The sequence below is a fragment of the Heptranchias perlo genome, unplaced genomic scaffold (genome assembly GCF_035084215.1).
Source record: "Heptranchias perlo isolate sHepPer1 unplaced genomic scaffold, sHepPer1.hap1 HAP1_SCAFFOLD_55, whole genome shotgun sequence".
In the NCBI taxonomy this organism is placed as follows: domain Eukaryota; kingdom Metazoa; phylum Chordata; class Chondrichthyes; order Hexanchiformes; family Hexanchidae; genus Heptranchias; species Heptranchias perlo.
The window spans coordinates 2,616,470-2,633,405 of record NW_027139570.1 but is presented as its reverse complement, the minus strand read 5'-3'; the positions used below and the strand labels follow the sequence as shown (position 1 = coordinate 2,633,405).

The 16,936-nt window shown below is 44.5% G+C and overlaps 4 non-coding genes across 4 annotated transcripts; all 4 read right to left on the bottom strand.

Moving 5' to 3' along the window:
* Positions 1-1,704: 1,704 nt before the first annotated feature.
* Positions 1,705-1,777, bottom strand: trnav-aac (transfer RNA valine (anticodon AAC)). The gene has a single exon. It is a non-coding gene; the product is annotated as a tRNA-Val (tRNA).
* A 442-nt stretch (positions 1,778-2,219) lies between these two features.
* On the bottom strand, positions 2,220-2,293 carry trnan-guu (transfer RNA asparagine (anticodon GUU)). Its single transcript has one exon. It is a non-coding gene; the product is annotated as a tRNA-Asn (tRNA).
* Positions 2,294-4,239: 1,946 nt separating this feature from the next.
* trnak-cuu (transfer RNA lysine (anticodon CUU)) lies at positions 4,240-4,312 on the bottom strand. Its single transcript has one exon. It is a non-coding gene; the product is annotated as a tRNA-Lys (tRNA).
* Positions 4,313-8,745: 4,433 nt separating this feature from the next.
* Positions 8,746-8,818, bottom strand: trnav-cac (transfer RNA valine (anticodon CAC)). The gene has a single exon. It is a non-coding gene; the product is annotated as a tRNA-Val (tRNA).
* Positions 8,819-16,936: the final 8,118 nt, after the last annotated feature.

Here is a 16,936-nt window from a genome sequence, read left to right as displayed (position 1 = left end):
TGTCCCCACCCGGGAACTTTTCGCATGTGAGGCGAACGTGATAACCACTACACTACGGAAACCGCTGTGTTTTTTACCAGCCAGAAGTTCGAATAACTGCATTGATTCTCTTTCATAACTATTCAATTGATCGAAGTTGCACAAGTCAAAAAAGAAAATGTTCATTTCAAAGTTATTAAGCTCCAAAATGTGGCCTGCCTTGTTTGGACAGGGGTTGACCCTGACGTCACAGCCTCAACAAAACATATTCTCAACATTTCCACTGTGAATAGGAGGAGGCCATTCAGCCCCTTGAACCTGTTCCGCCCTTCAATTAGATCATGGATGATCTGCACCTGAAATCCATTTACCCGCCTTTGCTCCCGATCCCTCGATACCCTTACCCAACAAAAATCTATCGATCTCAGTCTTGAAAGCTTCAATTGACCCCCAGCATCCACAGCCTTTTGGGGGACAGAGTTCCAGACTTCTACTGCCCTTTGTGTAAAAAAGTGCTTACTGATTTCGAACCTGAGTGGCATGGTTCTAATTTTTAGGTTCTGTCCCCCTCGTTCTTGATTCCCCAGAGGAAATTGATTCTCTCTCTCTATTCTATCGAATTATTTAAACATATTAAACACCTCGCTCAGACCGCCCCTCAATCTTCCATACTCGAGGGAATACGGGTCGAGTCTATGCAGCCTGTCCTCATAATTAAATCTTTTTAGCCCCGGTAACGTTCTGGTGAATCTGCTCTGCACCCCCTCCAAGGCCAATCTATCCTTCCTGAGGTGCAGTGTCCAAAACTGAACGCAGTTATATAAACAGTGACCGTGATTTTAAATTTGCACGAAGTGATTTTGAGGTAGTCTCCTTTAAATTTTTCAAAGGCGACCCCTAATTTATGATAGTCCGGCCATTTCACCAGCCGTGTTGAAAACAAAACATATCTTTACCTTTCGTGTCTTTTTTCGAAAGGCAAAAAATATATTTCCCGTGACCTCTGAAGGATGGACAAATACATTTCAGAAAGCTGAAGCAAGTTCACCGAGCTGAAATCGTCTGACCACGTTAAAGGCGCTATATATATATATATGTATATGTATATATATGTATATATATATGTGCAAATAGTTGCTGTCTGTTTCTGTGGTTGTCTATTTTCTGTGTGTGTCCATCTGCAGGTCGATTTTGAATCAATACCAGTATTCGTGTCAGTTTGTTGCATGAAATAAATGAGGGTATCAGGCGCTCCCCTCCCTGCCACTGGGTAGGTACTGAGTCAGGGTTTAGACCAAACTTCTGTTTTTTTTTGGTGAAAAAGCAATTAAAACATTCATTCGGGAATTATCCAGTCTCTTGTGAGCGGTGAAAGAAACAGTGACCCCGGTGTGATGTGAACACGCAGCCTTTTGATCTGGAGTCAGAACTTTGCGCCACGCACTCTGAAGACAGGATCCTGGATGTTATTATATTTTTTGAATGTTTCTCAAACACCGTTTCATATATTGGTTGAATGGATGGGGCTTATCAAATCTCCGCCAGGTCCCACCGGGAATGAGACAGGATTGGAAGCAGCCTTCACCCCCAATATCACGCTGGCATTCATCGCCTGCTCCCAGCGGACTGCATGAACAGGGCTGGGAGATATGGACTTTGTTCACATTATTCAGCAATGTGAATCTTTAAATATTTATTAATTTTAATGGGGACAAGGTTTCAAAATGTTTCCACCCGGTTTCGAACGGGGGACTTTTCGCGTGTTAGGCGAATGTGATAACCACTACACTACGGAAACCTGATACCTCGACCGCCGTATTAGGGATAGAACCCCTTAGCCAAACTAATTTCCGTATTGCTGTCCAGGAGATCATTTCACAGGGATACATTTACTGCGCTGTATTTCGGAAGGCTGCAGAGAAGGATCGGTGGCGATGGTCAGGCAGGGAATCCCAGAGCATCGCGCCCACACAAACATTTCACTGTTTTTTTTTTCATGTGCCTGATATCCGACCGCAGTGTAAATTATGGCGAATCAGGCATGCTCAGATGACATTGTTCCCAGAGGGCTTTCTTGCAGCCAAATCACACATTAGAAAACTTGAAATGAGTTTAAGAGATCGGATCCATTTCAAGTGCTCCCAGTTGCTGCAGATCAGGAATTAAAACCTGGCACCGGCTTCAGGGCGATCAGAATGAGGCAATTGAATCCTAAAGTGGGAAGAAAAAGTTGCAATTTTCGTCTCTGGGTGGGCTCGAACCTCCAACCTTTCGGTTAACAAACGAATGCGCTAACCGATTGCGCCACAGAGACTGACCGGTGCGCTTTTTTGCAAGATACACTAAAGTAACGTGTCACCTAGCCAAAGTTTCATGTTGCAGCCACAGAAATGTAGTTGTTCACTCTCAGTATTACTTTTCCAGAAATAAAGGAAGGGTCATTATTTGTGGAAACATGGAAACGGTCTGGTCTCGCTCACAGCATCGATATCACCGCCAACCAGCTCTCCTGCAACCGGCACGCTAATCGGTGCTTTGTCTATTCCTAAATCGCACTGTGGGAGAGCCTTCGTCACACTGACTGCAGCGGTTCAAGAAGGCGGCTCACCACCACCTTTTCAAGGGCAATAAGGGATGGGCAATAAATGCTGGCCTCGCCAGCGACACCCACATCCCATTGGGACCTTGTCAAAAGCCTTGCTAAAATCCATGTAGACTGCATCAAAGTACTCCAGGTGTGTTCTCACCAAAGCCCTATTTAATTGCATCAAGACTTCCTTACTCTTATACTCCGACCTCCTTCCAAAAAGGCCAACCTACCATTTTCTTCCTAATTGATTGCTGTTCCTGCATGTTAACTTTCTGTGATTTGTTTACAAGTACACCCAACTCCTTCTGAATACCAACATTTATTGGACTCTCACCTTTTTAAAAATAGTCTGCTTTTCTATTCTTCCTACCAAAGTGGACAATTTCACATTTTCCCACCTTATACTCCAACTGCCACCTTCTTACCCAATCACTTAACCTGTCCATCTCCATTTGCGTCCTCCTCACGGCTTACTTTCCCACCTACCTTTGTATCATCAGCAAACTTGGATACATTGTACTTGGTCCCCTCTTCTAAGAATGTAAACAGCAATTGCAACATAAATTGTCCGCCCAGGATCGAAAGCAGGGCCATTTGTGTGAAAAGCGAACTGGTAACCACGACACCACAAAAAACCGCAGGTGACTTATACTGGACAGAGGGGAACTGACCAGTCACCTCTCTCTGCTCTGATTGGGACAGTTTTACTTCTCTTGAAACAACATCTCTCCTGTCCCACACATGGAAAAGAATCATAGAATATTACAGCACAGAAGGAGGCCATTCGGCCGTGTTGCCCTGCCTACTCTTTGAAAGAGCTGTCCAATTTAGTCCAAAAACCCCTGCCTTTTCCCCGTAACCTTGCAAATCAGTCCTATTCAAGTACCTGTCCAATTGCCTTTTGAAAGTTCCTATGAAAGCTGCTTCCACCATCCTTTCAGGAAGTGGCTACCAGATCGTAACAACCATCTATGTGAAAAGAATCTCCACATTTCCACACTAGTCCTGAAAGCTCTCAATCCTTCTCCACGGATGACTTTTTACAAACATTTCATTCATCAAAACCACACAAGTTACACAGGAAAAAGTCTTCATTTTTCAAGTTTTTAACGTTCCGAAGGAGCTCCCTAATTTCCCTCCCATAACCTTATGAATCAGACCATTCGCTCCGGATCCTTTTCCACATGAATCGGCCTCCCCGCTCAGGAAGTAGCCATTCTGATTCTGTGACTGTGGCCAGCTTTGTTCGGGCAGTTGGTTTGACAGGGACCTCACACCGCACCCTCCTCCCGTGTTTTCTTCCACATGCGCAGATTGGGGCCGGGCCTGGACTGATTTTATTTCTCTGTCTCACCCGGGGCCGCTGAGTCGCCGACTCAGATCGCAAACCAGCTCTCCTGCACCCGATCACCAACTGACCCAGTTTGTAAATTGAAACCGGAGCAAGTGCCTCGTCAGAGGGCAAGAGATGTAGGGGAGGCAGCAACCTGTGACAAAATCTCAGGCTCATCAGAGAGGTTTGTGTATCTGAACCCCTAATAACCTTCTGCTCCTTTTAAAGTTTTGACCAATTTACACGAGGCGGCACTGACAGACTCGTCTCTTGCACTGACAGTCAAGCAAGCGAAGGGTTCACTCGCGAAAGCAGCGTAAAAGTTTAAAACGGAATTCGCCCGACGTGGGGTTCCAACCCACGATCCTGAGATTAAGAATGTCATGCTCTACCGACTGAACTAGCCGGGCCTGCTGACACGACTCCAGTTGGTCTATTATTGCAGCGAAGCGGCTGCTGGCTCCCCCCGAGGGGCTGAGTTTAGAAAAGTTGAAGGTGACAGCACAGAAACAGGCCATTCGTGCCAACGCGCCCGTGCCTTGTCCGACAAACCATGAACCAGATTCTCGTGAATTCCAAGGTGTGGAACGAAAACGAACAACAAAATACCTTACATTCGACCGTGGAGGTACAGGCAATTCTCCGAGAAACCGGTTTGTCTATTTCCCGGTGTTTGCCTGTCTCTCTGGCTGTGTTTATTTCTGTGCGTGTGGAGCTGCAGGCTGATTTTGAATTAATAAGTGTGTTTGTGTATGTTTCTTGCAATAAATAAATGAGTGAATCAGACGCTTCTCTCTCTGACACTGGGAACTAGTGAGGCAGAATTCAGAACAGGGTTCTGTTTATTGTGAAAAAGGGAACGCCATGTGAATTCCGGAATTATTCAGACTCCTACCAGCGCTAAGAACAAGTGTGACCCCGACGCAATTTGAACACGAAGTCATCTAATCTGGAGTCTGACGTGCTACCTTTGCGCCACAAGGTCGGTTTCTTCTATTCATTCATGGGATGTGGGCATCGCTGGCAAGGCCGGCATTTATTGCCCATCCCTAATTGCCCTCGAGAAGGTGGTGGTGAGCCGCCTTCTTGAAACGCTGCAGTCCGTGTGGTGAAGATTCTCCCACAGTGCTGTTACGTCGGGAGTTCCATGATTTTGACCCAGCGATGATGAAGGAACGGCGATATATTTCCAAGTCGGGATGGTGTCTGACTTGGAGGGGAACGTGCAGGTGGTGTTGTTCCCATGTGCCTGCTGCCCTTGTCCTTCTAGATGGGAGAGGTCGCTGGTTTGGGAGGTGCTGTCGAAGAAGCCTTGGCGAGTTGCTGCAGTGCATCCTGTGGATGGTACAAACTGCAACCACTGTGCGCTGGTGGTGAAGGGACTGAATGTTCAGGGTGGTGGATGGATTGCCAATCAAGTGGGCTGCTTTGTCCTGGATGGTGTTGAGCTTCTTGAGTGTTGTTGGAGCTGCACTCATCCAGGCAAGTGCAGAGTATTCCATCACACTCCTGACTTGTGCCTTGTAGATGGTGGAAAGGCTTTGGGGAGTCAGGAGGTGAGTCACTCGCCGCAGAATACCCAGCCTCTGACCTGCTCTTGTAGCCACAGTATTTATATGGCTGGCCCAGTTAAATTTCTGGTCAATGTTGACCCCCAGGATGTTCATGGTGGGGGATTCGGCACTGGTGGGGATGGCAATGATCTGGATGTTCACCTTGATGAAAGTTTCTCATACACCGTTTCATTTGTTTCAGATTCCCAAATCCCCGCCCACTCCCACTGGTGTCTGGCAGCCTCAGAAGCAGCCTTCACCTGTCCGCGTGACTGCAGCAAATCCAATTACACACACCCGGCACCCAGAATCATCACATCACAGGAAAAGAACTGCTCAAAATGCATAACAGGTCGGGCAGCATCTGAAAAAAAGCTGAGAGTTTCGGTGTGTGGACTTTGTTCGGCGCTTTCCCCGTCGTGGCCAGGTTTGGCTTCCCGGTCAGCGAATCTATTTTTACAAAACAGTTCACTTAATTACACAAAATAATTCAAGTCTCTCAGATGATTCTTTTAATCACCATTAATAAACCCACAACTTTCTGTTTCGCACTGAATGAAATGCGAACAAGTTTGCGAGTGACTGTCTAAACTATGCTAACTTTTCTAACTTTCATCCCTTCTCATTTTACACACTACTTAAAAGTGCTCAGTGTTTATGAGACCAGGAATCTGGTGCAGCCGTTGTTGAATGTGAAAGGATTGCAGCCCAATTTACACGAGAGAAAGCTCGCGCCTGGAAGTTTGTGAGGAGCAAGTTCCAGCAAATTGTTTCTGACCCGGGATTAAACCGGGAGTTTTTCGCGTGTGAGGCCAACATGATAACCATTACACCACGAAAACATCTATTTAATCCAACCCAGGTCAGATGGAAGTGTTAAGGGAGAAAGTGAACTGCTGACTCCCCCTTCTGGGGGATATCCCAAAGCGCTTCATAGAGGTGTAATCAAAAACAAATAAATCATAGAATCACAGGAGGCCATTCGGCCCATCATGCCTGTGCCAGCTCTTTAAGCTAAATGGTGCAATTTTAAAGGGGGTGCAGGAACAGAGAGACCTGGGGGCATACGTACACACATCTTTGAAGGTGGCAGGACAAGTTGAATAGATTGTAAAAAAACAAGTATTCGGGATCGTTGACTTTATGAATAGAGGCATAGAGTACAAAAAAAATGAACTTATGCTAAACATTTATAAATCACTGGTGAGGCGCCAACTGGCCACCACACAATTCTGCCCACCACACTTTAGGAAGGATGTCAAGGCCTTGGAGAGGGTGCAGAGGTGATTTACTAGAATGGTGCCAGGGATGAGGGACTTCAGTGAGGTGGAGAGACTGGAGAAGCTGGGGTTGTTCTCCTTAGGGCAGAGACGGTTAAGGGGAGAATTCACTGAGGTGTTCAAAATCATGAACGATTTTGATGGAATAAATAAGGAGAATCTATTTCCTGTGCCAGAAATTATGGTAACCAGAGGACACAGATTTAAGATAATTGGCAACAGAGGTGAGATGAGGAGAATGTTATTACGCAGCGAATTGTCATGATCTGGAATGCACTGCCTGAAAGGTTGGTGGAAACAGATTCAATAATAACATTCAAAGAGGAACTGGATAAATACTTGAAGGGGAAAATTTTGCAGGGCTATGGGGAAAGGGAAGGGGAGCGGGTCTAATTGGATAGCTCTTTCAAAGAGTTGGCGCAGGCACGATGGACTGAATGGCCTCCTTCTGTGATGTTTCCATGCTGTGATTCTATGTTATGGAGGATTTTCTGATGCAGTGGATATTCGGGGCAGAGGACCAAGTGGGGATTGAGCTCGACGGCAAGTGTATACAGTTCGTTCAAAGGACTGAAGCCGACGGTTTCATTCCTCCCGTCGTTTAGCAGCAGGAAATTACTCGGCCATGCAGGCGACATTTTTTGTCTTCATTCATGGGATGTGGGTGTCAATGGCGAGGTCAGCATTTATTGCCCATCCCTAATTGCTCTTGAGAAGGTGCTGGTGAGTCGCCTTCGTGAACTGCACCTTTCATTGACTGTGTCATTGACATTTTCTGGATAGAGAGAAACTATTTCCGCTGGTTGGGGATTCTAGGACTTGGGGGCACAGTCCAAAAATTAGAGCTACATCTTTCAGGAGTGAGATTTGAAAACATTTCCACACACAAAGGATGGAACAAGTTTGGAACTCTCTTTCCCTAACGGCAATTGATGTTTGCTTAATTGCAAATTTTAAATCTGAGATCGATAGCTTTTTGCCAAAAGAACGTATGAAGGGATAAGGGCCAAAGGCAGGTATATGGAGTTCGATCACAGTTCAGCCATGATCTTATCAAATGGCGGAGCGGACTCGAGGGGCTGAATGGCCTACTCTAATTCCGATGGTACATTTCCCCAAGTGTCTGCTCTCTCCATAGTTGCGACCTTGTGTTTAAAGCATATTTCCTTTAAAGGTTGGTTTCGGGATGAGCCGGTGGGCGTCAAAACGTGCCGTGGATCGAGACCGGGTTGGTTATTGCGGGAAGAGCAAATCAACTGGGCCGAAAAATCAACTGCAGCTCAAGCAAGAAATAAAATAGGAGTCAAAGTAACCAATGTCGGAAGTGGGAAGGAGACTGCGACCTGAAAGCAGTGCCTTAGACCGCTCGGCCATCCTGACGGATAAATAGCACTTTGCCTCGCCACCCTTTCCACATTGAGACCCCCCCGGAGAAAGGTTCATTCACTCGAGTGCTTGGTGATATAAATGATGCTGGAAAGGCTCGGTGAGCGGGATGCCACCTCCCCGGGTTTTCCTGAGCCGATTGTACTTTATTCCTATTTAATGACGGGAATATTCGCAATCAGTAGCCAAAAAGGATTAAAAGCTGAATCACAGAGAAATGGAAATCCTCGTTAAATCTGATAATGCTGTAATTAAACTCGCTGGTGGTCCAGTGGTTAAGATTCGCCGCTTTTACCACTGCGGCCGGGGTGCGATTTCCAGCCAGAAGAGCAACTTTTGAACACTTGTTATATTAATCGCATGGAAGAAAAAAAAAACAATATTTTTGTTATTCACCATTAATTAACCGATAACGTTATTTTGCAGAATGAAAGGCCACTGAGGGATGTTGGAAAAGTTTAATAATGTCTTTTGTGCGATGAACTTTTTATTCCTTCTCATTTTACACACTGCATTTTGAAGGGCTCCGTTTAAAATGTTCAGTGCTCGTGAGACCACGAATTTGTGTCGAACTTAACAAAACAGGCTCTTTCACAGAGGACAGAAAAATCTGCCCCAAAATAATGTTCCCGCCCGGGATTGAACCGGGAACCTTTCGCGTGTGAGGCGAACGTGATAACCACTACACTACGGAAACCTCTGATCTGGTTACCAGCCAGAAGTTAGAATGACTGTATTGATTCTCATTCATAACTATTCACTTGATCGAAGTTGCACAAGTCACAAAAGAAAAATGTTCATTTCAAAGTTATTAAACTCCCAAATGTGGCCTGTCTTGTTTGGACAGGGGTTGACCCTGACGTCACAGCCTCAACAAAGCATTTTCTCAACATTTCCATTGGGAACAGGAGGAGGCCATTCAGCCCATTGAACCTGTTCCGCCCTTCAATTAGATCAGAGATGATCTGAACCTCAAATCAATTTATCCGCCTTTGCTCGCTATCCCTCGATACCCTTACCCAACAAAAATCTATCGATCTCAGTCTTGAAAGCTTCAATTGACCCCCAGCATCCACAGCCTTTTGGGGGACAGGGTTCCAGACTTCTACTGCCCTTTGTGTAAAAAAGTGCTTCCTGATTTCGAACCTGAATAGCATGGTTCTAATTTTAAGATTATGTCCCCCTCGTTCTTGATTCCCCAGAGGAAATTGATTCTCTCTCTCTATTCTATCGAATAATTTGAACATGTTAAACACCTCGCTCAGACCGCCCCTCAATCTTCGATACTCGAGGGAAGACGAGCCCAATCTATGCAGCCTGTCCTCATAATTCAACCTTTTTAGCCCCGGTAACATTCTGGTGAATCTGCTCTGCAACCCCTCCAAGGCCAATCTATCCTTCCTGAGGTGCAGTGTCCAAAACTGAACGCAGTTACTCCAGACGCAGTCCAACCAGAGCTTTATATAACTGGAACATAACTTCCACTTCTTGATATTCCAGCCCCCTGAGATAAAGGCTAACGCTCCGTTAGCCTTTTAAATTATTTTTGGACCCGTCCGTTAGCTTTTACTGATTTATGTAAATGAACCTTTAATTCTCTCTGCTTCTCCACAGTTCCGAGCTCCTTACCATTTGGTAAATACCCTGACCATCGGTCCAAATTGGATTACCCCACATTGAACTCCATCTGCCATAGTTTCTCCCACTCACTTAATCTATCAATGTCCCTTTGCAACTTTTCACTCGCATCCACACTACTTACTGTACCACCCAACTTAGTGTCATCAGCAAACTTGGATATACGACTCTCTGTTCCTTCATCTAAGTCATTGATAAATATGGTGACAAGCTGAGACCCCAGTTACAGATCCCTGGGGGACACCACTCGTCGCATCCTGCCAATTGGAGTATGTATCCATTATCCCTACTCTCTGTCTCCCATCTCCGAACCAATTCTCTACCCATGTCAATACATTGCCTCAAGATCCATGTGTTTTCATTTTTGCCAATAGTCTCATGTGTGGAACCTTATCAAATGCCTGCCGGAATTCCATATAAATAATATCATAGGAACATGGGGACAGGAGTAGGCCATTCAGCTCCTCGTTCCTGCTCCGCCGTTTGAGAAGATCATGGCTGATCTGTGATCTAACTCCATATACCCGCCTTTGGCCCATATCCCTTAATACCTTTCATTGCCAAAAAGCTATCTATCTCAGATCTAAATTTAGCAACTGAGCTAGTATCAATTGCCGTTTGTAGAAGAGAGTTTCAAACTTCTACGACCCTTTGTGTGTAGAAATGTTTTCTAATCTTGCTCCTGAAAGGTCCGGCTCTAATTTTTAGACAAAATGGTGGCAAGTTCGCGGGACATCTTGGACAAAATGGCGGCAAGTCCTTCACGGCTGCTGCACAGGGAAAGCAGGAGGCCATTCAGCCCCTCAAGCCCGTTTCATCGTTACTGAAGGCCGATCATCCCCTCAAGCCTGTTACATAGAATCAAGAAGAGGCCATTCAGCCCATCGAGCCTGTTATACAGGAACTGAAGGCCATTCAGCCCTTCGAGCCTGTTATACAAGAACTAGACACCAATCAACCGTTCAACCCTGTCAGGTAGCAAAAGGAGGAGGCCATTCAGCCCCTGGAGCACCTTGCACCAGATCTGGTGGCCAATCAGCCCCTCAATCCTGTTACATAGGAACAGGAGGAGGCCACTCTGCCCCTCGAGCGTGTTAACGGGAACTGAAGGCCATCCAGCCCCTCGAGCCCATTACAACGGAACTGGAGGCCAGACAGACCCTCAAGCCTATGACATAGGAACAGGAGGAGGCTATTCAGCCCTTCGAGCCTGTTATACAGGAACTAGACGCCAACCAACCATTCAGGCCTGTCAGATATCAACAGGAAGAGGCCATTCAGCCCCGAGCCCATTACACCAGACCTGGAGGCCAATCAGCCCCTCAAGCCTGTTGCATAGGAACAGCAGCAGGCCATTCAGCCCCTCGAGCATGTTATACGGGAACTGAAGGCCATTCAGCACCTCGAGCCTATTACACTGGAATAGGACTCGGCCATTAAGCCCCTCGAGCTTGTTGCACTGGAACAGAAGGAGGCCATTCAGTCCTTCGATACTGTTATACAGGATCTGGAAGCCTTTCAGCCCCTCACGCATGTTACATAGGAACAAGATGAGTCCATTCAGCCCCTCGAGCATGTTACATAGGAACAAGAGGAGTCCATTCAGCCACACGAGCCTGTTACACAGGAACAATTCAGCTCCTCAACCTGTTCTGCCATTCAATTAGATCATGGCTGATCTGTATCTTAACTCCAACTACCCGCCTTGGTTCCTTGATCCTCAATACCCTTGCCGAACAAAAGTCTATCAATCTCCGTTTTGAAATTTCGGATTGACCCCCAGCCTCAACAGACTTTTGTGGGAGAGAATTCCAGATTTCCACTACCCTTTTGTGAAGAAGAACTTCCTACCATCACCCCTGGGCGGCCGAGCTCTAATTTTAAGGTTATGCCCCTTTGTTCTGGACTCCCCCAACAGAGGAAGTAGTTTCTCTCTATCTACCCTATCAACTCCTTTCATCATCTTAAACACCTCAATTCAATCACACCTTAATCTTCTATATTCAGGGGAATACTAGCCTTGATAATTCAACCTGTCCTCATAATTTAACGCTTTTAGACCCATTATCATTCTGTTGCATCTGTGCTGCAGCCCTTCCAAGGCCAATGTATCCTTCCTGAGGGTCAGTGCCCAGAACTGAATGCAGCCCTCCAGATGGGGTCTAACCAGAGCTCTGTACAGCTGGAACATAACTTCCACCCCTTTATATTCCAGCCCTCTTGAAATAAAGGCCGACATTCTATTAGCCTTGTTAATTATTTTTGCAAATGTCCACTAGCTTTTAATCATCTCTGCACTTGGACCCCTAAATCTCTCTGCTCCCCCACAGTTTCGAGCTCCTCACTATTTAGAAAACTCTCTGATCTAACTTTCTTAGATCCAAAGTGGATGACCTCACATTTCCCCACATTGAACTCCATTTGCCACAGTTTTACCCACTCACATAATCTCTCATTGTCCTGGGAATGCTTGGTGCTTTTGTTTGGTTGGAGAATGCTTTAAATCAGTTCATTATTTTAAAAAGATCACAATTGATTTTTATTTTGTACAGTTTGAACAAGACCATTATTACCCGATCAGTAAAATATCCGTGTTTTTCAGATAATGGAGACAGTTCAGATATATTTGCCTTTTTGTCTACTTTAATGAAGTGAAATTTTGCTGATTTAAAATCAGCAGTATTTCTTAGCTTGAAAAAGCATCTCCTCTGTGAGGTGAGGCTTCACTCTCAATGTCTCAGTGTTTCCGCTTGTCCTGATATCAATGTAACACTTGAAGGGCTCCAGGTAATGAACAGTGAAACCCCTTCAGATTATCTCAGCCCACTCGTTCTATCCAGTGCCGAATAGTGCCTGCTCTTCAGAGGGTGACAGAGTCACACTACACTGGAGCTTGTTTTAGACTTTAACTGCCAAACAAATTGATGAAACAGTAAGAGAATAAACAGAATAGTAGCAGTAAGACAACAGTTTTACTGTAAAGCTCAACCAGATCATTATTGGAAAATAAAAAATAATAAATAATTCAAAATACTATACGAAACTGTGCCCGAACTTTCGAACATCCTGGTTCTTTGTTGTCTTTTTCGCACAAACTATGGAAGCTGTCGACTTGATTAACATTCTCAGAGATTCCAAACAGACTCACCAGTTTGAAAAAGACAGGCTGATAAATGCCTTCAAAACAGTGACTGGGAGCCAGTCATTTTAATCAATGGTCTGTTTAATTCAAAAGAAGCTGCCAATCAAAACTGTACGAGGAGAAATGACCCCGGAGGTTTGTATCTGAATCAAATGTTTGACTTTGTGAATTCAGGCTGCCGTTGAGAGGTGCAGCCTGCCTTTCAGAGGTGCAAACCACTCACGCAATATCGGGGGCCCCCCTGCTGGTGAGAAGCCGCTGAACAGCGCAGCCAGGCCTGACTGCTCGCAGGAATCCGATAAATCACCAGGCAGCACCAATCTCACGGACTGTCGGCATCTCAACGACCGGGTGCAGGTTAATCACGTGGAGGTTTATCGACCATCGCGCCCGGATTCGGGGGTTATCGAATGTAACCCCGTACATATCTTTATATATATATATATTACATGGAATACAGCACGGCACAGAAACGGGCCATTCGGCCCAACTGGGTAAATAAGTATCCCATCGAGTCCCCACAGTGTGACTAATGATTCCACACTGCACCCAGTGATAGTGCCCCATTGATCCACAGTGTCCCAGCGATCTAGTGCACCCAGTGATCCCAAAGTGAACACAGAGTGACCCGGTGATCCAGCTGCACACCCACTGATAATGCCACAATGCTCCCGAATTGATCCCAGTGATCCCACAGTGCAGTCAGTGATTCCACAGTGCACCCAGAGGTCCCAGTATCCCAGTTCACTGCATTTGTGTAAACGTTTGAGACTGTCTTTATATACAACAACTTGCGTGTATAAAATAACATGTCTACATATATATATATAATATTTCTACATGTCTATATATATATATATATATATGTACATATATAATATTTCTATATTACTTAGAATGGGTAAAGTAGTTTCTCCTCTGACCCCATGAAGCTGAAACAAAATGGTGGCCATTAAGGCGGCCATCTTAAACAATATGGCCGCCAGTGTCCCAGTGATGCCACAGGAAGCCAATGATCCCACAATGTCCCACTGATCCCACAATGTCCCAGTGATGCCACAGGAAGCCAATGATCCCACAATGTCCCACTGATCCCACAATGTCCCACTGATCCCACAATGTCCCACTGATCCCACAGTGTCGCATTCATCCCACAATGTCCCAGTGAACCTGCAGTATCCCAGTGATCCCATAGCAACCCATGATCGCACAGTGCTCCCAGTGATCCCACAGTGACCCAGACACAATTCACGTGAGCCTGTGGTGAAGGCCTCGATCAGTCCCCTGTGGAGAGAAAGCTTCTTGTCCAAGGAATCCTCCTCCTCCCAAAAATTCTCTTTCCACAACTTCATGTTACAGCATTTCCACAAAAAAATCTTTTAATTGATTTTTAAAAATGGATTAAAAACAAAGCAAGCGAATAAAAAAGCACAGCAAGAGCTCAGAGCTCCCTCACACTCACTCACACACACACATTCACACTCAGTCACTCACTCATTCCATGACACAGGCAGGCCATCTCTCAGCAAAGACCACTGACAAAAAAAAATCCCAAGTTACAAAGCAGAGAATCTGAAGAAAAGAGTGAAAAGCTGGGACAGAGAGAAACAGAAAGACACTCGGGCAGACTGAAGAGCACATGTTGCTTCTCTCTCTCTCTAATACAAGTTTGCAGGGTTTTCTCTCCTGCTTTGCCACTCAATCCCTCACCCACCCCCTCCCCTAAAAGGTGCTGGTCTGTCTGCCTGTCCTTGGTTAATGTTCGCTGCAAGATTCAAATTGCCCCTGTGCTCATTTTCACTTCTGTTCCTGGAGCAGGGGACAAAAACCCTGGGCATTTTTTGCTACTTCGCCCTTTATGTTGCAGTTTGCAAAGGTGAACGAACTTTACCTTTGCTCTTTTCTCTTGTTTTAATTTGCAGTGGACAAAATGCCAGCAGTTTGTGATCAACTTACAGTTTGTGGCTTTTTCCAATCAGCCAAAGATTTCAAATAAATTCATGACATATAAAAGAGCCAAAGCAATTTTTTAAAAACCCAATATACAGCAAGATCCCTCACTCAGTTACAGGGACAATCGCTCAGCAACATTCATTTACACAGAAACAAAGCCCAATTTATAAAGGAGAAGAATCTAAAGAGTAAAAGGTTGAGAAACAGCTTTATCCACAACAACAACTTATATATATATATATATATATACATATATATATACATATATATATATATATATATATATATATATATAAGAACATAAGAAATAGAAGCAGGAGTAGGCCAATCGGCCCCTCGAGCCTGCTCCACCATTCAATAAGATCATGACTGATCTGATCCTAACCTCAAATCTAAATTCATGTCCAATTTCCTGCCCGCTCCCCGTAAGCCCTAATTCCCTTTACTTCTAGGAAACTGTCTATTTCTGTTTTAAATTTATTTAATGATGTAGCTTCCACAGCTTCCTGGGGCAGCAAATTCCACAGACCTACTACCCTCTGAGTGAAGAAGTTTCTCCTCATCTCAGTTTTGAAAGAGCAGCCCCTTATTCTAAGATTATGCCCCCTAGTTCTAGTTTCACCCATCCTTGGGAACATCCTTACCGCATCCACCCGATCAAGCCCCTTCACAATTTTATATGTTTCAATAAGATCGCCTCTCATTCTTCTGAACTCCAATGAGTAGAGTCCCAATCTACTCAACCTCTCCTCATATGTCCACTCCCTACAACAGCAAATTGTATACATATGTATATATATATATATATATATATATATATATATATATATGTGTGTGTGTATTATCAAAACTACTATTACAAGCATCCATGAGGGCTGTGGGGGGAAAGCAGAAAGGGAAATGGGAATAATTGGATCATGCTTTCAAGGAGCTGGCACAGGCAGGGTGGGCTGAATGGACTCCTCTTGCACCGTGCCTGCTATCAAAATATGAATCGATGAACAACAACTTCAACGCCATGAACCTGAAACAAAATGGCACCCGAAAGGCGGCCATCTTCCTGAGGGGCAAGGTGAAGCTTGTGATGAGAGACACAGAGAGGGATAATTTGCTTTTCCTGTAAAATCACTGTTGCACTCTAGTTAAAAATACAAACTGAGTGAGACTAACACTAGCTGGTGTTCAACATAAAGACAGCGGTGCAGTGAGGGAATTAAACATCAAAATGTGAACTTCTGCAAAAAAATGGATTAACATTTGGTTATTTGGACCTAATGGTTACAGAAAAGGAGAGACCAGACATTCGGAGGAAAGGTCCAATTAGCCATTTTTTGTAGAGAATGTAATTCTAGCTTCTATTCAACAAATCAGAGTAAAATTGGACTCAATCTGAATGTAGTTCTGATCTGGGATTTAATTCATTTCTCCATTATTCATATTTTTTCTTTAATCTGAAAGAATAACTGCATGTGTAACAGTAACAGAGCAAGAGAGTGCTGCGGGAGCCTGTCCAGTTTATTAACACTGCAGAAGGGGTAAAATACATATTATTTGTCACAGAATTCAGCAGCTCACTGGGAAAGTTACACATGGTACAGATGGAGGAGCAAAAAGATGGAAAGTGATTTTACACTTTAATTTGGAGCAATGCCTTTTTATCTCCACAAGGTTTAGTTTTACATTTAACTTAATGAGCTCTTTATCCTAAACAAACTTCAGGCACAAACCATGGCTTTACAGAGAAAACAAGTATTTATTATTCATTCAATAGAAAAAAATGACATTAGAATTTAAACTTCATCTTGGTTTTATGCCCGATTTAGAATTGCTTTCGCAAAAATTAAACAACACATTCTCAATTCTCAAAATGCATAACCGTTTGGAAATCAAATGTGTATCTTAGACTAAGCCTATAACGAAAGTTTTAGACTTGCCGAGAAGATTCCAGGTATTTTGATGGATACCGTTGTAGTGCAGTGTAACTTTCTCTGGTGGACAGGTCATCTGCTTCACAGGCAATTTTTAAACCTGCATCGAGGCATCAAGCTGGGAGGTAGCGAGTAGTCAGGAAGATTCAAGGTG